At 44.7% G+C, this 24,071-nt stretch overlaps 1 protein-coding gene across 1 annotated transcript in view; it reads left to right on the forward strand.

Moving 5' to 3' along the window:
• Positions 1 to 22,839: 22,839 nt before the first annotated feature.
• The window catches only part of LOC126188115 (alpha-tocopherol transfer protein-like), a 76,082-nt gene continuing 74,850 nt past the window's right edge, over positions 22,840 to 24,071 (forward strand). The window contains exon 1 of the mRNA XM_049929587.1: positions 22,840 to 22,895. The gene's annotated coding sequence lies outside the window, so the exon portion shown is untranslated. The remainder of the gene's footprint in view (positions 22,896 to 24,071) is intronic.

The following is a 24,071-nucleotide window of genomic DNA, read 5'->3' on the forward strand; positions in this document are numbered from 1 at the left end:
TAGATATCATCTCTTTCGCTTGCAGAAAAAGCCGGAAAAGATGAACCACCAGTGGTACACAGAATTAATGGACATGGCTAGGTGTAGTTGTGGAAATTTTCACAGCCATTTAATGGTCGAAGATGCAATAATGTTCAATATCCCAGGTAGTAGAATATGGGAACAGGTCCTACAGTACTCTGTTGCACCACTTCAACAAGTATTGCACGTCTTAGAGCAATATGATTCGGGTGCCATAGCAGCCGATAAGTTTGACCAGGCCCCGATTTGTCAGGTCTAGTCGCCCCTTGTCTGCTATCGTCCCAAGAAGCCACAAGTAAGAGCGCGTACACTGCCGCGCTGACAGCCACATAGACACATAAACAGGCCTGTGATTACTGAAGTCGTGACCCAAATGTTTTGATCGCCGCAAAAGACAGGATTGCACTTCAAGTAACGTAACGTGTCATACGTGTGGAAAAGAAGGCCAAATCCAAGCTATTGGATTTCAACGGCACAAAAATGCCAATTTTGCCCGCTCACAGGAAAAAAAAAATCAGGCTCGTGCACATGCAGTGAACGCGATGTTTTCTAAACCAACAACAGGTTCTCACGAAAGTAAGATTAAGGTTGTGCCTCCTCGCCCTCGGGCTGTGCAACGACATTCTAACAAACTACACTCCTGGAAATGGAAAAAAGAACACATTGACACCGGTGTGTCAGACCCACCATACTTGCTCCGGACACTGCGAGAGGGCTGTACAAGCAATGATCACACGCACGGCACAGCGGACACACCAGGAACCGCGGTGTTGGCCGTCGAATGGCGCTAGCTGCGCAGCATTTGTGCACCGCCGCCGTCAGTGTCAGCCAGTTTGCCGTGGCATACGGAGCTCCATCGCAGTCTTTAACACTGATAGCATGCCGCGACAGCATGGACGTGAACCGTATGTGCAGTTGACGGACTTTGAGCGAGGGCGTATAGTGGGCATGCGGGAGGCCGGGTGGACGTACCGCCGAATTGCTCAACACGTGGGGCGTGAGGTCTCCACAGTACATCGATGTTGTCGCCAGTGGTCGGCGGAAGTGCACGTGCCCGTCGACCTGGGACCGGACCGCAGCGACGCACGGATGCACGCCAAGACCGTAGGATCCTACGCAGTGCCGTAGGGGACCGCACCGCCACTTCCCAGAAAATTAGGGACACTGTTGCTCCTGGGGTATCGGCGAGGACCATTCGCAACCGTCTCCATGAAGCTGGGCTACGGTCCCGCACACCGTTAGGCCGTCTTCCACTCACGCCCCAACATCGTGCAGCCCGCCTCCAGTGGTGTCGCGACAGGCGTGAATGGAGGGACGAATGGAGACGTGTCGTCTTCAGCGATGAGAGTCGCTTCTGCCTTGGCGCCAATGATGGTCGTATGCGTGTTTGGCGCCGTGCAGGTGAGCGCCACAATCAGGACTGCATACGACCGTGGCACACAGGGCCAACACCCGGCATCATGGTGTGGGGAGCGATCTCCTACACTGGCCGTACACCACTGGTGATCGTCGAGGGGACACTGAATAGTGCACGGTACATCCAAACCGTCATCGAACCCATCGTTCTACCATTCCTAGACCGGCAAGGGAACTTGCTGTTCCAACAGGACAATGCACGTCCGCATGTATCCCGTGCCACCCAACGTGCTCTAGAAGGTGTAAGTCAACTACCCTGGCCAGCAAGATCTCCGGATCTGTCCCCCATTGACCATGTTTGGGACTGGATGAAGCGTCGTCTCACGCGGTCTGCACGTCCAGCACGAACGCTGGTCCAACTGAGGTGCCAGGTGGAAATGGCATGGCAAGCTGTTCCAGAGGACTACATCCAGCATCTCTATGATCGTCTCCATGGGAGAATAACAGCCCGTATTGCTGCGAAAGGTGGATATACACTGTACTAGTGCCGACATTGTGCATGCTCTGTTGCCTGTGTCTATGTGCCTGTGGTTCTGTCAGTGTGATCATGTGATGTATCTGACCCCAGGAATGTGTCAATAAAGTTTCCCCTTCCTGGGACAATGAATTCACGGTGTTCTTATTTCAATTTCCAGGAGTGTATTTGCCTCATTACGAATTGCTGGCCTTCTTGTGAACTTTCAGTTAGACACAGGTGCCTCAGTAACTTTGCTTAATTGTGCCACGTACGAACAGTCAGGCACACCACGCCTTTCTAAATGTAGCAAGCACCTCACCGCTTACAATGGAAAACAAATTCCAGTGCTTGGAGGGGTAGTTTGCCTGCCACTTGCAAATCTCACATGAGGACAGTGAATTATACTGTGCTGAAATCAAGACACAGTGAGAACATATTCGGTTTTGTTTGGACTAAGCATCCAAGACAATGTACTTTCCCTGACTGCTTTTACCCCAGAAGACACTGTTCAAATGGTTCAAATGGCTCTGAGCACTATGGGACTCAACATCTTAGGTCGTAAGTCCCCTAGAACTTAGAACTACTTAAACCTAACTAACCTAAGGACATCACACACACCCATGCCCGAGGCAGGATTCGAACCTGCGACCGTAGCAGTCCCGCGGTTCCGGACTGCAGCGCCAGAACCGCTAGACCACCGCGGCCGGCAGAAGACACTGTAGCTAGCTTACTTAAAGAATTTCCTGAACTCTTTTCAGAAGGAATGGGAAAAGCTAATAACTTGTACGACATGTTACATTGAAAGGCAATGCACAGGCTAAACTGTTCCCCGCCCGCCGCGTTCCAATTGCTTTCAGAGAAAAAGTATCCAGTCAATTCAAAACGTCAAAATAATGGTGTAATTACTCGCAATCAAGCTAGTCAGTGGGCAAGTCCTCTCATTTTGTTGCCTAAGCCTTCCAGTCGCACTCACCTTTGTGTTGACTTCAAGTCTACAGTCAACCGACAGACAGTAGTTGACACTTACGTGTTACCTCGCCCTGAGAAACTCATGGATACACTTGGTGCAGGACGTTACTTTTCTGAGATAGATATGCGTGATGCCTACTTGCAAATTCCACTGCATAAAGAATCACAGAAGTGTTTGTTGTAAATACTCTCTTAGGACTGTTCAAGTATCTGCGTTTGCCCTTCGGCAATGTTTCCGCGCCCGCCATTTTTCAACGTTACTTGGAACAACTGACTGCAAAAATGCCATTTTGTTCAAATTACCTAGACGATATTGTCATCTCAGGTCGTACACCAGAGGAACACATTGCCAATTTGCGTACTCGTTTTCGAATGTTGTCAGAAGCGGGATACAAGTGTCGTCTCGAAAAGTGTGACTTTTCTCAAACTAAACTAAAGTACTTAGGTCACGCGATAAACAGTCAGGGTGTGCACCCGCTCAAATCTCATTTGCTTGCGATCCGTGACCTGTCTGTTTCCAGCAATGTGTGCGGATTGCAGTCAATACTTGGGGAGATGACATAGTACTTTCGGTTCTTATCGAATGCCGCTGAGATCACGGCTCCATTATATCGTTAGCCTCGTAAAAATGTTAGTTTTGTGTGGACTAAAAACACATTTCAGAAACTCAAAAATTCCTTGCCCAGTGACAGATGTTTAGTGCATTTTGACCTTACCAAGCTAGTAGTTTTGCAAGTCGAGGCTTCTTCCTACGGAATCGGCGCTGTGTTTTCGCACAGAATTGGTGCACACGAGAAACCTATTGCTTTGCCTCAAAGTTGTTAACTCAGACTTAGTGCGATTATTCTCAAATAGAAAAAAAGGCTCTCTCTATTTTGTATGGTGTGACAAAATTCTATCACTATCTGTTTAGTCACAAATTCTTTTTAGTGACATATCACAGGCCTTTGCAATCTTTATTTCATCCGTCAAAGCCGGCTTCTACACGCATTGCTCAAAAATTGCAACGATGTGCTTTGTTGCTTTCGCAGTATCAATATGAAATTGTGTACAGACCTACGGCAAAGGATGGCAATGCACACACCCTACATCCCCTTCCGATTGCCCCAGACTCTGATTTTCATGCAAATGCTGCATCTTGTTGCCAAATCGATGGACAGGACTCTGAATTGCTGGAATCTTTTCGCTTGCACTACAGAAAAATTGCACAGGCCGCGGAAGTAGACCCAGATCAAAAGATTTTGTTGCGTGCATTCGCACATCTTGTCCTCACTCATTGAACAGTTTTCAGAACTCAGCAGTGGGCCGATATTTTGCACGTCAGCATGACCTTTCGCTTCAACAGGGTGTGATTCTTGTAAAAAATGACAATGGACAATCGTGTGCGCTTATTGCCGAAGTTGACAAAGTACCTATTGGCTTCTGTCTCGGGTTCTTCGGCCGACGTTCATTAGATGAACGGGGAATTGTTCGCACGAAATGGTTAGCGCGCCGGCACTGTATTTGGCAGGGCATTGACGCCCAAATTGAACAAATGACGTTACAGTGTCACGCATGCGCTGAAAACCAATCCGTTCTGCTACAGACACTCTCAGCTTGTCCTAAGACTCGATCCCTCTAGCAACGTGTGCACGTAGACTTTGCAGGACTATTTTGGAACACCCGTTGGCTCATAATGGTACACTCTCTTAGCAAGTTCTCATTTGAGGTGCCTGTGGCTTCTACCATACCACGTAGCACCATTCAAGCGTTGTCCTCCATATTTTGCATGAAAGGTTTGCAGTGAGTACTTTAATGGGATAACGGGGGGGGGGGGGGGGAGGGATTTGAGTCCACCCCCCGGTGGAGAGGTGGAATGGACTGCGATAGTCGTCGTGGGGTTGTGGACCACTGCGGCTGCGGCGGGGACGGAGTCTCTCCGTCGTTTCTAGGTCCCCGGTTAGCATACAACGTCATACGAGTCAGTTGTTGACAAATCGTCCCCTGAACACGAAAATTACAAAATGTTGAAGAAAAACAGTTTACCGCAGTTGTTTAATTTATTTACTATTCTGTACCTCGTAATAACAAACGGAAGCATAAAATACATCTACAATCACGTCCACACCCCGCAAGTCACATTAATGTTAGTTTCTTTGTGTACCACTATAATACAGGCAGACACCCCCCCTCCCCCCATTTCCTATTCCAGTTGCGAATGATGCAAGGGAAAAACGACTGTTGATAAGCCTGCGTGTGAACTCGAATGCCACGCGGAATGGCGGCGTGGTCAAGGCGCCATATCACAGATTGCGCGGCTCCTCCCGCCTGAGGTTCGAGTCCTCCTCTGGCATGTGTATGTGTGTGTGTGTGTGTGTGTGTGTGTGTGTGTATGCTGTTCTTAGCATAAATTAGTTTAAGTAGTGTGTAAGGCTAGGGACCGATGACCTCAGCAGTTGAAGTCCCTTAGGACTTCATACACACACCGAACTCGAATCTTCCTAATTTCACCTTCGTGGTCTTTCACGCAATATACGACATACTGTGTACATAAGAGGAAGCAGTACATTGATTGACGTATCCAGGAATGTAATTCCCAGAAATTTAACAATTAGCTGCACCGGGATGCTCAACGCCTCTCTCGTAGTATCTGCCACTGGAATCCGATGAGAATCTGTGTACCGCTTTCACACTTACCAAGCGAACCGTTGACGAAAGGCGCTGCTCCTCTTGAGATATTTTCCTGTTTTTCTGTCAATTGTGCAATTACAAAATGGCTGGTCTATCCACCTACGCCATCAATCCTAAAATTTCGAGGCTGTATTAATAAAAAAAGTTGCAAAAAGTTAAGATGGTGGTTTTAATGCATCAGGTGTCCTACGTAGCCTCCTCTTACTTGAGAACACCGCACAGAACTTTCATACAACTATGTGAGCTATCAGAAAGTGACTTATTTTGCGTGTTCAGCTCGAGCGTCCCATTGGCTTTAATGTCGGAAATGTCGTCAAAGGGAGAGCCTTCATATCAATTTCTGCACTTTAACGTTTTGTGGTAGATTTATGTCGATAACACAAAGTCTCGTCACCGGTGATTATTGGGGTATCGTTCAGAGGTCGCTGTGGCACACCAATCATCACTAATCAATACCCAGACATACCCATGACCTCTTAGCAACAAATAATCCTGAGTATTTAATAACGAGCATCAAAACCGATTCAGGGATTAGTGAACACAGGGTTGTCGTAGCAAGATTCAATATTTTAATCCACAAATCCTCGAAAAATAAGCGAAAAATATACCTATTCAAAAAAGCAGATAAAAATTCAGTTGACGCCTTCCTGAGAGACAATCTCCACTCATTCCAAATTAATAATATAAGTGTAGACCAGATGGCCTTAAATTCAAAGAAATAGTATCGGCAGCAGTTGAGAGATTTATACCAAATAAATTAACAAACGACGGAGCTGCTCCTCCTTGGTACACAAAACGAGTTAGAACACTGTTGCAGAAACAACTAAACATATATACCAAATTTAAACGGGCGCAAAATCCCCAAGATTGGCGATCTTTTACAGAAGCTCTAAAATTAGCGCGGACTTCAATGCGAGATGCCTATAACAGTTTCAATAACGAAACTTTGTCTCGAAACCTGGCAGAAAATCCAAAGAGATTCTCATCGTATGTGAAGTATGTTAGTGGCAAGAAACAATCAATGAGTGCTAACAGGAACTCGTTAAACTTCGGTTACACGATAAATAAGTCCAATCTAAAAGCCGTAAATTCAACTACATACCTAGGTATTACAATTACAAACAACTTAAATTGGAAGGAACACATAGAAATTGTTGTGGGGAAGGCTAACCAAACACTGCGTTTTATTGACAGGACACAAAAAAATGTAGCAGACCGACTAAGGAGACTGCCTTCACTACGCTTGTCCGTCCTATTGTAGAATACTGCTGCGCGGAATGGGATCCTTACCAGATAGGACTGACGGAATACATCGAAAAAGTTCAAAGAAAGGCAGCACATTTTCTATTATCGCGAAATATGGGAGAGAGTGTCACAGAAATGATACAGGATTTGAGATGGACTTCATTAAAAGATAGGCGTTTTTCGTTGCGACGGAATCTTCTCACGAAATTCCAATTACCAACTTTCTTCTCCGAATGCGAAAATATTTTGTTGACACCGACTTACATAGGGAGGAACGATCACCATAGCTCGTACAGAAAGATATAGGTGTTCATTCTTTCCGTACGCTATACGAGATTGGAATAATAGAAACATGTGAAGGTGGTTCGATGAACCCTCTGTCAGGCACTTAAATGTGATTTGCAGAGTATCGATGTAGATGTAGGCATTAGTGAGGGCTCGCTGCAATACGCAACGACATATGGGAGGCGCTCCGGAAGACCACATCTCCCCTTTCCGCAACGCTCAGCCCGATTCGAGACCTCAGCCACAGCAGTAAACAACGTGTTGTAGGACCAACAAGCTGTTAAAGTTTTAGATGAAAATATGCTGTTGTAAATGCTGAACATTGTGTGAAAAGTGGACAGCGTGTTACTTAGTGCATCAAGTGATGCTTCATAGTCAATGAGAGTTGTAAATTATGCCACAATCCTGTGGCCAAGAAGTGTGTCAAAGCTAAGTAAATCTTTTATTCATTAATGTAATAAAATGAAATAATATTTCAGGTGTTCTCGTTTGATGAGCATTCTCCTACAGAAGTCAAAGAATCCACTGCTATGGCCAAACGAAAGTAGTTTCGTCGGTTCACGACAATTATTCTGTCCGTAAAAGAAGTTCCCGAATTTTGCATTTGAATCAAGCCGTAGAAGGCGTACAAATGTCGTGGTTTTTGCTCGGAAGTCAAGATATCCGGGACATTTTTGTACATACTTTTCTCTTCTTAAAACCATTCTGTTGAATATCTTGAACACGTGATTTGGAAATTCACGATTTACGACACGATACTGTTAACACACTATGGCTGCACACCCACCACTTAACACTTCCTGCTCACAACCGACCGAGCGAATGCACGTCTGTTGTTTAGAGTTGTTAGTTCAAGCTATCAACTTACTTACTGAGCTGACATCGCTTGTACTCCAGAAATGACTTCAGTCTTGGGACTTTTTGAACTGAAGATATACACTACTGGCCATTACAATTGCTACACCACGAAGATGACGTGCTACAGAGACGTAATTTAACCGACAGGAAGAAGATCCTGTGATATGGAAATGATTGGCTTTTCAGAGCATTCACACGAGGTTGGCGCCGGTGGCGACACCTACAACGTGCTCACATGAGGAAAGTTTCCAACCGATTTCTCATACATAAACAGCAGTTCACCGCCGTGGCCTAGTGAAACGTAGTTGTGATGCCTCGTGTAAGGAGGAGAAATGCGTACCATCACATTTCCGACTTTGATAAAGGTCGGATTGTAGCCTATCGCGATTGCCGTTTATCGTATCGCGACATTGCTGCTCACGTTGGTCGTGATCCAATGACGGTTAGCACAATATGGAATCGGTGGGTTCAGGAGGGTAATACGGAACGCCGTGCTGGACCCCAACGGCCTCGTATCACTAGCAGTCGGGATGACAGGCATCTTATCCGCATGCCTGTAACGGATAGTGCAGCCACGTCTCGATCCCTGAGTCAACAGATGGGGACGTTCGCAAGACAACAACCACCTGCACGAACAGTTCGACAACGTTTGCAGCAGCATGGACTATCAGCTCGGAGACCATGGCTGCGGTTACCCTTGACGCTGCATCACAGACAGGAGCGCCTGCGATGGTGTACTCAACGACGAACCTGGGTGCATGAATGGCAAAACTTCATTTTTTCGGATGAATCCAGCTTCTGTTAATAGCATCATGATGGTCGCATCCGTGTTTGGCGACATCGCGGTGAACGCACATTGGAAGCGTGTATTTGTCATCGCCATACTGGCGTATCACCCGGCTTGATGGTATTGGGTGCCACTGGTTACACGTCTCGGTCACTTCTTGTTCGCACTGACGGCACTTTGAACAGTGGACGTTACATTTCAGATGTGTTACGACCCGTAGCTCTACCCTTCATTCGATCCCTGCGAAACCCTACATTTCAGTAAGATAATGCACGACCGCATGTTGCAGGTCCTGTACGGGCCATTCTGGATACAGAAAATGTTCGACTGCTGCCCTGGCCGGCACATTCTCCAGATCTCTCACCAATTGAAAACGTCTGGTAAATGGTGGCCGAGCAACTGGCTCATCACAATACGCCAGTCACTACTCTTGACGAACTGTGGTACCGTGTCGAAGCATGGGCAGCTGTACCTGTACACGCCACCCAAGCTCTGTTTGACTCAATGGCCAGGCCTATCAAGGCCGTTATTACGGCCTAAGGTGGTTGTTATGAGCACTTATTTCTCAGGATCTATGCACCCAAATTGCGTGAAAATGTAATCACATGTCAGTTCTAGTATAATATATTTGTCCAATGAATAGCCGTTTATCATCTGCATTCCTTCTTGGTGTAGCAATTTTAATGGTCAGTAGTGTATTTATACACAGCACGTTACATTTGTTTGCGATGCATCATTGGCAACTGGAAGAGGAAATGGGGGGGGGGGGGGGGGGAGGGAGGTCTGCCTGTGTTATAGTGGTACACAAAGCACCACAATGTGATTTGCGGGGTGTAGGCGTGGTTGTAGATGCTGATCCCTGCATCAGACGTTGATCCTTTTCAGTTCTTACGACATTTCACTAGCGCTGTGACTTCTCTGTACAAATGGTGTAACTAAGTTCCTTTTGCAGACCTCGAGGACTTGTAATGGGGACTAAGACAACCAAGTAATTTCTGCATAGGAACTCATGTCCAGAAACGTACCGTTCTCCTGCTACACGCTAACAAGGGAAATTTCCCATCGATCCCCCCTTATATTTAGTGGTAAGATGACCCAGTGGATGACCCGTCAAAAACTGAACACGGATCATGCGTCAAAACAGGAGGACGGTGTACTGACTTATGAAAAATCGAATGAGTAAACGGTCGAAGCTCACGATAAGCAGCATCGAGCGCCGCGGTAACGACGGCGTTGTGGTTTTGCGGTCGTGGTATTGGAGTACGAAGGGGGAGATATGTGTGTCTAATCTCCCTCAAGCTCCATTTTTTTCACAAAGTTATGAACTGTCCGTCCGGTCACTGTGTGTGTGTTCTAATTCTTTAGTCCTGTCAATTATTATACTACACACTGCCTGTAGAATATGAGTCTTGTGGTAAGTATATATTACTCTAGCAAGTAAATGTGATGAATAGTGAGAGCAGATGAGATGCGTCGTAGATCTCTCACAGAAATGAAAACAGCAAACAAACGAGTGTAAACTATGTTACAACAAAGGAATTCGAAAGTGGTAGTTTTCAAATCGGAACGTGAGAGTCATAACGCATCGTACTTGTGTAGAACAAATAGGAGTTCCGTATGTCTGGTCGTCCCTTCCTTACATTTCCGCTGTTGCAAACGGACGTTACACCTTGACGCAGACACATATTTGAATACAGCGAGCAGGCACGTGAATGACCGGGCGGACAGCTCAAAACTTTGTGAAAAAAATAGGCTTGGAGACAGACTTGTAACACGGATCTGCCCCTTCGTAACCCAACAACATAAACACAAAACCACGACGCCGACGTTCCTACAATGTGCTTTATGTTGCATATCTTGAGCTTGGGCCGTTCATTGTTTCCATTTTGCTTTTTTCTCATAGTTCAGTACACCTTTTTCCTGTTTTCATGCTTGATTTACGTTCAGTTTTTGACGGGCTATCCACTAGGCCATATTACTAAATTGAGGGGGCTTCCCTTGCAAGTAACAAAATAAACGTTCAAATTTCCAGCATTTTTGGTGCAGTTGACTATGTATTAGGGACGTCATTCATCTATCACCTAATCTTACATGTCCACTACGGATTTCTTCACATTCCATTCGGTTGGGTTGTGTTTCGCGAAGAGAAATTTTTACATGCCATTATGAATGTGGTCTTTGGCTCTGAGCACTATGGGACTTAACATCTATGGTCATCAGTCCCCTAGAACTTAGATCTACTTAAACCTAACTAACCTAAGGACATCACACAACACCCAGCCATCACGAGGCAGATAAAATCCCTGACCCCGCCGGGAATCGAACCCGGGAACCCGGGCGTGGGAAGCGAGAATGCTACCGCACGACCGCGAGATGCGGGCGAATGTGGTCTTTGTTCATACAATACCACTGTACATTAGTAATCACTGCAGCGCCGAATGCAAGCTTTAGCTACATTTCATTTTCAGTGTGTTGCTGTTGACCATGAGGAAAACATGTTTGCGGAATACGGCGACATGACTTTGTTGAACGGAGAAGCGCAGTGCAGTGGAAAGGTAGCCAGTCGGTTGTATGCGGAGCATTTTCCACAGTGTCAGACACCTCCACATTCCCTCTTTGCTACAGTGTGCCATGGGCACTCGGAAACCTGTGCATTCACCACCAGGGGGGCAGACTGTGGTGCTCCATTGTTGCACGTTACACCTGAGTCTGAAGAGGCTGTACTCCATGCTGTGGAAGAGGACGCGACGATAAGTACCAGCAGCATAGCAAGTAGAGTGAATATGGTTCACCAGACTGTCTAGCATGTTCCGCATGAGCAGCGGCAACACCCAGACAACCCTCAGGAGGTGCAGACAATGCAGCCACAGGACTTTGCATCATGAGCCCACTTGTGCAGGTGGATCTTTCTCCGAGCCCGACTTTCCTTGGCGAGTCCTTCTCATGTGTCCACCAGGGAAGGTGTTACCAGTTTCCACAACAGCGGCGTGTAGGCTGATAAAAAACTGCATATGGCGCCCCTCCACCACCCAACCCCAATTAGATCCAAGAGCAATACGGTCTAAACATTTGTGCCAGGTTGCTGGATGGACGTGTGATTGGGCCGTATCTACATTTAAAACATCTGATGGGTACTTATGATTCTTTCACAGCATAGTGCAAGGGCTCTTGGAAGATGTGCCACAGCATGTGTGTCAAAATATATTTCAGCACGATGGCGCACCACGTCATTTTTCACGTGCTGTCGGAGATCATCTTGACCAACAACTTGGGCAACAGTGAATGGGTCGTAGTGGCCCAATTACTTGACCTGCAAGTTTTCCCGACTTAAACCTGCTAGACTACTATGTGCGGGGTCACATGAAATCCTTGACGGGCAAGACCTCTGAGGCATCCAAAGAAGACCTTCTAGCGTGGGTTGTGGCTACGACCAATGCTGAAGGTACAGGGATCAGTGATAGCGTGTACCAGAATATGGTATGGAGGTATCGTATCTGTGTGGTCGGCACATGGAGCCCTGCTTGTAAGCGAACCCAGAAGATGATGATGATGATGATGTTTGGTTTGTGGGGCGCTCAACTGCGTGGTTATCAGCGCCCGTACAATTTCCCAACCTTTGCTCAGTCCAATTTCGCCACTTTCCTGGATGATGATGAAATGATGAGGACAACACAAACACCCATTCATCTCGAGGCAGGTGAAAAACCTAGAAGAGAAGCAGCAGGAGTCACAGAGCAATGTGCGTTATCTGTTCTACACGTAGTGGGAATTCAGTACGTTCCTGGTTGTTAATTCCTTCGCTAACTTTAACCGTCTTGGTCCCCACTATAATCCATTAAAAGTCTGTAAAGGCAAGGTAGTTACGCCCTGTATAACAACGTCATCGGCAGGTATCCTACGTCACTTATGCATATCGTGCACAGTAATGGTGCTAAAACAGTCCCTTAGGGTTATTACCCACGGACAGTTTTTCATTTTTATGAACACCATAATTTTAAGATGAACCACAAGAACAGAATCGAGAGGCAACAGCATAAAAGTTTTAGGGTTTGACCCCGTAATGTGAAAATCTCTGAGAAACTCCATCAGCTTAAGTATTTAGTGTTAATTGATAGTTATTCGCATAAAACCTCTGCTGGTTGGAAGATCTTGTGGCGGGAAGAGTTTGGGGTCTACAGACCGAATAAAGAAAACAACATTTCCACTTTAGAGGCTCCTGTGATACAGCCCTTAGTTCACTGTGTTAAAATTTCTCTGGTTTACTTTTTGTTGGACTGTCATTATGTTTTGAGATACCAACATACACGACTGTAGCTTACACGACTGTCGATTTTCAAACATACGTACTCTCTGATACGAAACAGTAATTGACTGTAACCTACTCATGATACTTGCGTGACAGCTCAGCAGTGAAACTCGGTGATGACCAAAAGTTCTGCGTCTGCATCTCGCCTGATGACAGGGTGCTCGGCTCTCTCTCGGCCAGCACTCCATTCGCCGGTCCCGCGAGTAAACCGGAACAATGCAGGCGCGCCGTGCAGCCAGATATGAAATGGAAAGGCCACCGGTCTGCGCGCGCTGCTGTTGTTCCACTTCCTGACGTCGAGAAGGTCGAAAAAGCCGAGCAGGCTGGCAGCGTAAAAGTGGACCAGAAAGTATGGCACTTCGAAAGTTGCTTTTATCTAACTTCTCTACGTTTCGGGCCATGAATTTTTATTTAATTTCTGGTGGAGCACTTTTACCAGAAATTACACGTCCGCATCAATATTAAATCACGTCTAGTACACTCAACTTAATACTAGTGCCAAATAAAAAATAAGCGCTTCTCTATCAAAAATTTTACTTACCTAAATAAAATCTATTACTACTGTAAAAAATGCAAAAGGAAGATAGTAAAGAAATGTAGGTCGATTACTAATTAATAAAGACCAAACTGTTTGTCCAAGAGAAGAGGTGACAGACTACTGTTACACCTCAAACGAAAGCTGCAGAATTTGTGATTGCTGGTCGTGGTTTGGAGTTATCTGAAATCATTTTACGAGGTAATATAAGACACATAGGAATTCACGTAATTAAATGCCAGTGGGTATTGCCTTTGTGTCTTGATTCATAGTGGCTACAGGATTAAAATAGTGTCTGTTCTTTCTGCCATATCCGAGCGAGAGCAGAGACGACATACACTGAAGAGCCAAAGAAAGTGGTACATCTGACAAATATCGTATAGGGCCCACGCGAGCATCCAGAAGTGCCACAACACGAGGTGGTATGGACTCGACTAATGTTTGAAGTATTGATGGAGGGAACTGACACCATGAATCCTGCTGGGCTGTCCATAAATCCGAAAGAGCACGTTGCAAGGCATCTCAGATATGCTCAATAATTTTCATGTCTGGGGAGTTTGGTGGCCGGCGGAAGTGTTTAAATCATAAGAGTGTTCCTGGAGTCACTCTAAAGCAGTTCTATTGGTTGTCGCATTGTCCTGCTGGAATTGCCCAAGTCCGTCGGAATGCACAATGGACATGAATGGATGCAGCTGATTACACGGCATGTTTACGTACAAGTTACCTGTGCGAGTCGTATCTAGACATATCAGGGGTCCCATCTAACTCCAACTGTACAAGCCCCACACCAATACAGTGGCTCGACCAGTTCGAAAAGTCCCCTGCTGACACACATGGCCCATGGATTCAACAGCTTGTCGCCGTACCCGCTCACATCCATCCGTTCTATGCAATTTGAAACGAGGTTCCTCTGAGCAGGCAACATGTTTCCATTCATCAGCAGTCCAATGTTGGTGTTGAGAGGCCTAGGCAAAGGGTAAATGGTAGTTCGTGCAGTAGTCAAGGGTACACCAAAGCCCATATCGATGAGTTTTCGTTGAATGGTTAGCACGCTGACACTTGTTCATGGACCAGCATTCAAATTTGCAGCAATTTGAGGAAGGGTTGCACTTCTGCCACGTTGAACGATTCTCTTCAGTCGTCGTTGATATCGTTCTTGCAGGATCTTTTCCCAGCCGTAGGGATATCGGAGATTTGATGTTTCACCGGATTCCTGATATTAACAGTAGTGAAATGGCCGTACGGGAAAATCACCACCTCATTGCTACTTCGGAGGTGCCATGTCCCAACTCTCGCTCGCCGACTTTAACACCACGTTCAGACTCACTTAAATCTAGACAACCTGCCATTGTAGCAGCAGTAACCGGTCTAACAACTGCGCCAGCAGCGTCGTATTCTGCCTGTTTACATATCTCTGTTTTTGAATATGCTTGTCGATACAAGTTTCAGTGTATATAAAAACATACGATTATATGGGTTTGTACTCGCTGAGTGTAAACTTAAAAGAAATGTTTCTCAGGTCAGCTGACTCATAACATCTATAAAGGTGCGACTGCAATGCGGTGTCTGAGACAACTATAACAGCACGAACTAAATCGAACCATGACGAAAACAAACTGGATTTAAAGGACTCTGGAAAGGAAATAAGACGTAAGAATACGAGACACAGGAAACAGGGAAATGAAATGTACAGGTTTACGTTTATACCTACATCTACAGCCGTACTCTCCTAATAAACGCGAAGCGCTTGACCCAGGTACTTCCAGTTCTCCAGTTATTAGGAATTTTTCCTATTCCGTTCACTTATCGAGCACGGGAAGAACGATCACTTAAGACCCTCTGTGCATGCTGTAATTAGTCCAATTTTGTCTTCACGATCCCGTGGCAGCGATACGCAGGGAGTTGTAGTGTATTCCCGAAGTCATTGCATAAAGTTGATCCTTGAAATTTATTAAATATATTTTCACGGGAAAGTTTGCGACTACCTCCAAGCATTTGCGAGTTCCGTTTTTCCAGCACCTAATTCACGTTCTCCCATGGATCAAAAAACCTGTGACTGTTCGTGCTGCACATCTTCCCATACGTCCAGTATCCTTCCTAGCGCTGTCTGGTACAGGTCACACATAGCTCAGCACTATTCTGGGATGAGTCATATGAAAGTTTTGCAAGCAATGTCCTCCATAGACTGTAGACTGATTGCATTCCTCTAGCATTCTACCAATGCACAGAAGTCTGCCATCTTCTTTCCTAGCAAAGCCGGTACTATCGTGACATTTCATGGCTTTAGGTGCAACTCGTTTCTCATAAATATACAGTGCCGGGAGAAAATAAGTACACTCTTCGAGAGGTTTCCAGTTAATTCAAGGTTTATTTTTACAACAGTGCGTACGGAGTACATGAAATGATTTCGTCGACATAAAAGTTTTCTGGGCGTGGTACAGTGCAAGTGTATAAAACTACTGCTGGAGAGAAATCAACGTTTCGGCCACGGTTGCAGCTGCCTTCTTCTGGGTCTACTGGTGCAGTGTCCCTTATATTTTGTTGTTACTGTTCACTGCGCATGCCATTCCGTTAAAATTTAACAGACAGGTATCTGCACACCCATTCCTGCCACCACCCAGCGCAGAAGAACTCGATCATCCGTTCTTTGGCAATCCGTGCGCAGCGCCTAAGTGATGCACAAAACATCACATCTGAGCTTAAAAGGCTACGCACAACGTTTCTCGCCAATGGCTACAGCCATTAGTCGATCCACACAGACTTGTCGACGAACGCAAGCAAGAAAGGTAAGCAAGAAATAGAGAAACTGTAACCAACAGTGCGCTTACCTTATGTGAAAAATGTTACTGACTGCATGGGCAAACACCTTCGCCGGGTTGGGGTGCAGCCTGTCTTCTATACTGGTCGCGGTATCCAGGACCTGCTAGGTTCCACTAAGGACAAGGTGGATGCACTACACACTGCAGGTGTGTACACGGGAAAATGCGAATGTGAAGAGGCATACATAGGCGAGACTGACAGGCCAACAGCAACGCGCATTCGGGAACACGAGCGCTATATTTGTCTAGGGCAACACAACAAATCTGCAGTGGCAGAACATCAGCAAGACTGCGGAAAAGAAAATTCAGCGAAGCCTGTGTGTTGGCCAAGCAGCCGGTTTTGACGAAACGCAAAATCAGAGAGGCCATCGAAATACTTAAACACCCTAATAACATGAATGGACTCAGGCTTGCCCAATCTAGGCTGCCAACAATCAGAGCCCAACAGACCGCACTGTCAACACGAGGCACGAGCACTACCGGCGAGTAACTGCCGCCGCGCGTCCGACGTCCAGCATTTGGTAAACAGCAGCCAACTTCTCATTCGACGGTGACCACCAATCAAGGCACATGACACAAAAGCCAATAGACATAGGAGGTCACGTTCTACCTCCATCGCAATAACCTATTAAAATAAAGTTCCCTCTCATTCTTCCTTAAGTGACCAATGAGACGACCTATCTTTTGGCCGGCCGAAGTGGTCGTGCGGTTAAAGGCGCTGCAGTCTCGAACCGCAAGACCGCTACGGTCGCAGGTTCGAATCCTGCCTCGGGCATGGATGTTTGTGATGTCCTTAGGTTAGTTAGATTTAACTAGTTCTAAGTTCTAAGTGATGCTCAAATGAACTAATGACCTCAGCAGTTGCGTCCCATAGTGCTCAGAGCCATTTGAACCATTTTTGAATCTTTTAAATTATAACGTAATGGCATGTGCAGTGAACAGTAACAACAAAATATTAAGGACACTGCATAGCCTGAACGCACCAGTAGACCCAAAAGAAGACCACCGCAACCGTGGCCGAAACGTTGATTTCTCTCCAGCAGTATTTTTATACATTATGACGCGGTACCATACCCAGAAAACTTTTATATCGGCTGACTCTGGCCGCGGAAGTCTACGCATTTATATGAAAAATGGTTCAAATGCTTCTGAGCACTATGGGACTTAACTTCTGAGGTTATCAGTCCCCTAGAACTTAGAGCTGCTTAAACCTAACTAACCTAAGGACCGTGGCGGGCGCGCGGTTCAAGACTGTAGTTCCTAGAACGGCTCGGCCACGCCGGCCGGCCATTTATATGAAATGGTTTCATTTACAGATCAATAGCAAAAGAGGTTCTGATGTACGAGATATCGACTCATGCTGAATCACCCGTACTAGTATGTGGTGTAACATCCACGAGTGGCAATGCAGACGCTGACTCTGGCATCCAGTCGATCGTACAGATGGCGAATACTATCGTTGGATTTGTTATGCCATGACTGCTCGATCTGATCACGTAGTTCTGTAAGGGTTGTTGTTGACGCGTCACAAGAAACACTTATCGACCCATCTTGTCCAAAACGTTCTCGATTGGAGAAAAGTCCGTAGATCGTGTTGGCCAGGGAAGTTGCTGCACATCTTGCAGAGCATGTTGGGCTCTACAGGGAGTGTGCTGGCGAGCATTATCCTGTTGGAACATCATCATCTTCCTGTTGCTGGAACGGTAAAAGAATCTAACAAAATTCAGCACGTATCGAGTGCTGGCTAGCATCACCTCCAGAAAGACCAAAGGTGAACGACAGCTGTAGCTTGTTGAACCCCAGACCATAAGGCTTGTGGGTGGACCAGTGTGGCTTGGACGAACGTACTCCACGAAACACCGCTCACCAGATCTACGTCGTACGCGCGGACAACCATCACTTGCATCCAGGCAGAATCTGCTTTCATCGCGGGGACCACGGCACGCCATTCCAAGTGATCTTCTGATGGCACCGTCGAGGTGTGCACGTCAATAGTGTGGTGTTAGTGCAAGAGAGGCCAGGGGTGTGAGTGCTGATTTTTCCACTGTTAATAACCGGTTCGCAACAGTTCGTATTGAGACATCTGAGCTCAAAAGCCTCTTATCTCTGCGTGGTAGCTGTCCGATCTGCCACGGCTGGCCTTATGATACAACGATTCTTGTTGGCGTCTGTCCTGCGAGGACGTCCAGAACCTCGTCTTCTACTGTAAGAAAGTTAACGTGACCAGTGACTCAAGCAATCTTGTACAACTAGCGCAGTACATCATACTCGTACTTTAGTGACAGTTCTCCGAAAGATCCATCCCGGCACTCGGAAGGACACAATTTTACCCCCTTTTCAAACTCACTCAGTTGGCTGTAGGGAGCACGAGTGCTTCTCCCTGGCATGGTTGCCTGCTTTCATCACACGTCTGCACCACGCTGATCATTCTGTCTGTGAGCGTTTCCTATTGAAGAGTAGACACAGATGACGCTCTTGTAGCAATACTGCTACCCTATCTGTCGGAGGACGATGTTGAAACCATTATCAGTAGATCTACTACCCCATATAGCACGTGCCGTCATCGGATCAAAATCGACGTCGTGTACTCATTTTCATTTCTGGTAGTGTATATTCCGGCAAGTTATAATCCAAGAAACTAGGTGACAGACCGAAACCAAAATGCACAGAACAAGAAGAAAATCTTACTACAATACTATAACAGCTGCTATTAACAATGTAGACCCACTTCTTCGGCAAGTGTAGGACTTATGAAATATATGTACGAAGGCTTTTATCGTAGTCAAAAGGTTTGTGAAAAACGTAATCGATTTCACTTTTGCTGTAACTCATGTACTCTCACTTTTAAATAACGCTTGCTATTACATTGTGTTACACAATTTCCACTTATATTCAGGCATTGCCTTACAGCAGTAGACGCCAAGCTTTATTTTAGCTTCCGTTTACTTCGTTTCGTCTATGGAAATAACGCTCGTGTATACATTCAAAATACAGAAATATTTTGAACAAGCCACGTAAGACTTCAATATAAAATACAGAAGGATATAGTAAAATTTTAGAATCAGCGTTGTACAGGTGCGAGATGTGCGTGCTTTCGAAGGATTACAGAGGGAAATTTACGTGTGCTAATATCGAGTTTCTGTGCTTGTAGTTAGACATTAAAAATAAAGCATTTGAAATTTTTAGCCACTTCAGAAGTCGTCTCACGATCAAGGTCATATACACCGAAGCGATTAGAATTACTACGTACTATCTTCAGGGAGTAAGCTTTTATCCTAATAGCCTATGGTAGCAGACGTTAATAATCTTCCATTTTGTCTAAAAGCAGTGTAAGAGATTTGTTGATTCCTTTTTAGCTGGCCGTTTCTCACATTTTAACGCATAGTATATGAAATTACTGTAGATATTTCTTCCGTGCAGTGATGTACACATCTAGTGGAATAGCTTTCTCAAAGTCACACCATGTGAAACACTAATGTAGACAATCTATTACTGATTTAACTATACTGGCAATTACATACCGACCAGGAAGTAGGGAACGTCCGTGATACAGAGATCACGATCGCATCAATTAATAGATGCTACTCGAAATACGAAGGCCCGCTGAAAAGTAATGCCTTCGAACAATCCATGTGGCATGAACAATAAAGAAGTAGAATCCTAACGACGTTTGTTTTATTGGAAAATCCTTAAGAGTTTTCACGTAAGAAATTTGGAGGCACTAATTTTCAGAACGCCTTCATAAAAATACCACAGACCATAGAATTACCGCCTGGAAGCTGTATACAAAATGGTTTTCAATAGCCATAACGAACTGATAATCAGTTATTATGAATCTATACCTGTATATCTGTATTTTATTTGTTCCTTCTTTTTATCTTATAAAGATATTATACAACATGAGAACATAACAAAGGGCGTCACTAATATGAAAACCTGGGAGGTGGTTAGAGAGTATATCAGCCATGAAATACAAATAAAACTTACGCTTTAATGATCACGAATATTCATTCACAGTTAACGGGATTAATATTTAACAATATTATGATCAAAGCTAATGTAATAGAGCGAATTTTCTTAACTACCTCATTAATTTTGTCAACAATTTATCTAAAGCTCAGACAGAGAGCGAGCAGTAAATAAATCTATTTTTCCCCAACTGACACTGATTCAAAAATTTTACTACTGTACACCGGAAGTAATACGTGAGGTGGAACGTTCTGACGGTTTCCCAGCTTCAAAAATGTACAAAGCTTGAGATGTTCTGAACTGATGGAAGCAGTAGAAACGCTATTGTTGTGTACACCTGTAACTTATTGTTATTCATTACTTAGTACCTTTAGTTACGCGTCTCGTTTTACTATCGTCTACGTCAAAAATGTCTTCGAATTGCTTCCATGATCGTCGCTTAGTAAATCACGGTCTAAGTTATTATTTCGAGCGGGAGTTTGTCATGCTTAACAAGACTCGAAAATTTAATTTGGATGAGACGCACGAAATAAATGCAGTTTAGAACACGCACTGGTTAAAAACCGTGCTGTAATTAATTTTCCATCAGCGTCGTCAGATCTTCCCTCTTTTTTATGCTGGAATGGATGAATATCCAAGTGCAGAGGGTCAAAGTATGTGCTCCGTATTCTTTCTTTTTTTAGTGTCATGAGTTCCCCACCTTCCTAAAAAAAAACAGTTAGTCTTACTTACAAAGAGTGTGTAAGACAATGAAGTAATGATGCCCATGTTGATGGCTTGACTTGTGTGTGTGTGTGTCACAAATTTACGACATACGATTAGCGACGATATGCGCTTAAGTTAAACTTTTAATAAGAGTCCCTAATGAAAGTCAAATAACCGAGTTAAAATCCTAATCCAGAAGATCATTTTTACTTAGGAATTTCCATCTAAGCGATTGAGGAGAGCGTCAAGATGCCTGAAAACGACGTGCGGAATATAGTGGTAAGATGATGGAGCCTTTTCCCATCATTTATCCTGTCACTGCGTGTACATAAACATCGCTTCGTCATACGTACGTGAGTTCTGTGGCGTCACCCACTGCATGTTCTATGCGTTGTATCTGGATCATTTTTTCCACACAGTAACAAATGTCCGCATACAGAGTGATGAATGCATGCAAGTCTTCAACATTTGGAATCTGTGACATTGAGATGCTACTGCATTAGAATATTCGAGATCGTTTCAAGGCGACATCTGGTTGTTCGACAAAAGGCAAAATATGCAAGTGGCTGCTGAAATATTCGTGTGTTATCTGTAAAACAGGCCGTCTAGCCGCAACGTTGGCTACATCGGTTCCAGGAGTTGCACCTGCTGCTAATGTCATCCATCTTGCTGTCTGTAAAAGGGTTATGATGTCACCATTATAAGGTTACAGTATTTATTTAATTTCCCGATCATTGTTCTGAGCTGTAAGTCAGCAGTTTGTAACCTTCCTGCGGAGATATTTCCATAATTCAATGATACAACAGATGCTTCTACGCAAGCCGAAAACGTATATTAATCAGCTGTTTAACATTCACGTGCATATCACTTTTTAATGAAGGTGAAACAGGCACCAGACGTTGTGCAATTTCTGTTCGTGTTATATTTGTGTTTTTACACATTAAATGTGTTGTTTGATAAAAATTCCTCTTAAATACAACTCGAGCAGCAAGATTATGTGTATGTGTTAGTAAGAAATTATGCATTTGTTTTTATTAAAATCCTGCTACAAATAAAGTACACAGGAGGTGTAGCATTTAATTTCGATAAAGAATGACCACGAAGTTATCGGTACGATTTGTTTACACAACTATCTCACAGCTTCTCCCGCAAATGTTTGGGAACACACGTAAAAATAAGTAAGAATTCATCTTTTTGATCTGCAGCTCTTGTCCTTTCTTTCCGCATTTGCAGTTAGATTATAGGATATGGTTTCCACATTTTTGAAACACACTGTTTTTTCCTTTTAATCAAAAATGTTTCAACATCCCTGTGCCATTATCAGTGGGCTTTTGTTTATTGAAAAGTGTAAAATGTTAACATATTTTAGGTAGTAACTGATTTAACAAAGTGAGACCTAAATAAAATTTTTATTCGTTTTGCTTCTTATCGTGATATTTCATAATCTAGTTTTGCCGGACCAACTGTATGGTGCCCTGCACTGAATAGCTTGTCGTCTGCAAAGCAAACGATGTAAATTCAGACACACTGATTATGGTACAAAGATGCTGAAACATCTTTGGTAAAAAGAAAAAAAAACCGTATGTTTGCAAAAGGGCGGAACCATTATCCTATAATAAGTAACTGTACTCGAGTGTGTATGCGAAGTAACACTGCGGAAAACAATCGTAGTGCGATAATATGATCGTGGCGAAGAAGGGAACTCTGTATGAGCCAAATCTACGCGGAAACAGGCGTATGTGCGTCCTTGGCGGTTTCTGGTATAAAACCCGTCAGGCGTGCGATCTGCTCGCAGTTGCAGTGCGGTCGCCCTTGTGTCAAGTCGCGCGGAGGAGGGAGCTCTGGTCCAACAGGTGATTACCGGTCTGCAGACGCGTTCGCACTCAGTAACACATCTTTGATTATTCGTTACTTCGCGTGGCTGCAGACTATCTTTTCAAGCGGAAATATATCGTAGGTCATATCTCCCTGCCGGCTGCTGTGGCCGAGGGGTTCTATGCGCTTCAGTCCGGAACCGCGCTGCTGCTACGGTCGCAGGTTCGAATCCTGCCTCGGGCATGGATGTGTGTGATGTCCTTAGGTTAGTTAGGTTTAAGTAGTTCTAAGTTCCAGGGGACTGATGACCACAGATGTTAAGTCCCATAGTGCTCAGAGCCATTTGAACCATTTGATTTTGATGTCCTTAGGTTTGTTACGTTTAAGTAGTTCTAAGTCTAGGGGACTGATGATATCAGATGTGAATTCTCATAGTGCTTAGAGCCATTTGTACCATTTCTCCATAGTAACAGGGCTATAAACCTGGAATGAGAAAGACCTCTCTGAAGTTACAGAATTTTCTTGGATAGAAGTTTTGTGTGTGTCCCGCTTGTTAATCATCCATTGTAACCCAGGCGCTCGTATGTAACTTAGTGTCTTTGTAACAAATTCTGTCTGTAGCCACTTCTTTCCATTTCCGTTTCCTGCTGTTAACTTCGATATGAATGTTGGATGAACACGTGTTGCTCGATCACTGAAGGGAAATTGTATCACATAAGTACCTGAAATTTTTAAAATTTTACAAGGTAGTGATTTCCTTGCACAGTTGATCCAGAAGCCACTATGAGTTAAGATACAAATTAATTACAGACATTGGCTGCCATAGGACATACAGCAGGCTGTGCGGTGGCGCTTCCCCCTGTGTCCGGATGGCGCAGTGGTTAACAGAAGACCCGCGTTCGAGTCCCAGTTCGGCACAAATTTTCGACTTCTCCATTGATTTAAAACAATGCTCACGAGCATCCAATCTCTGTAATTCCTCTGTCTATTCTTTTCTTTGTTAACTGAGATATTTGTTAAATCATAAATATTCTCTACTAACCGGTTATCATAGCATCGAGAATTCCATCACAATAGTGAAAGCCCTTAATACCATTCGGCTGCTACGCGTCTCGAGGTTGGGCCCAAGCAACGATGGACGTGGAGGATTTACTGATGAATAATAGTGCGCACGCAGACCTATGAGATAAAAAAAAATCGCTTTGTAGTTACAC

Source organism: Schistocerca cancellata, chromosome 5 (genome assembly GCF_023864275.1).
Source record: "Schistocerca cancellata isolate TAMUIC-IGC-003103 chromosome 5, iqSchCanc2.1, whole genome shotgun sequence".
Lineage (NCBI taxonomy): Eukaryota > Metazoa > Arthropoda > Insecta > Orthoptera > Acrididae > Schistocerca > Schistocerca cancellata.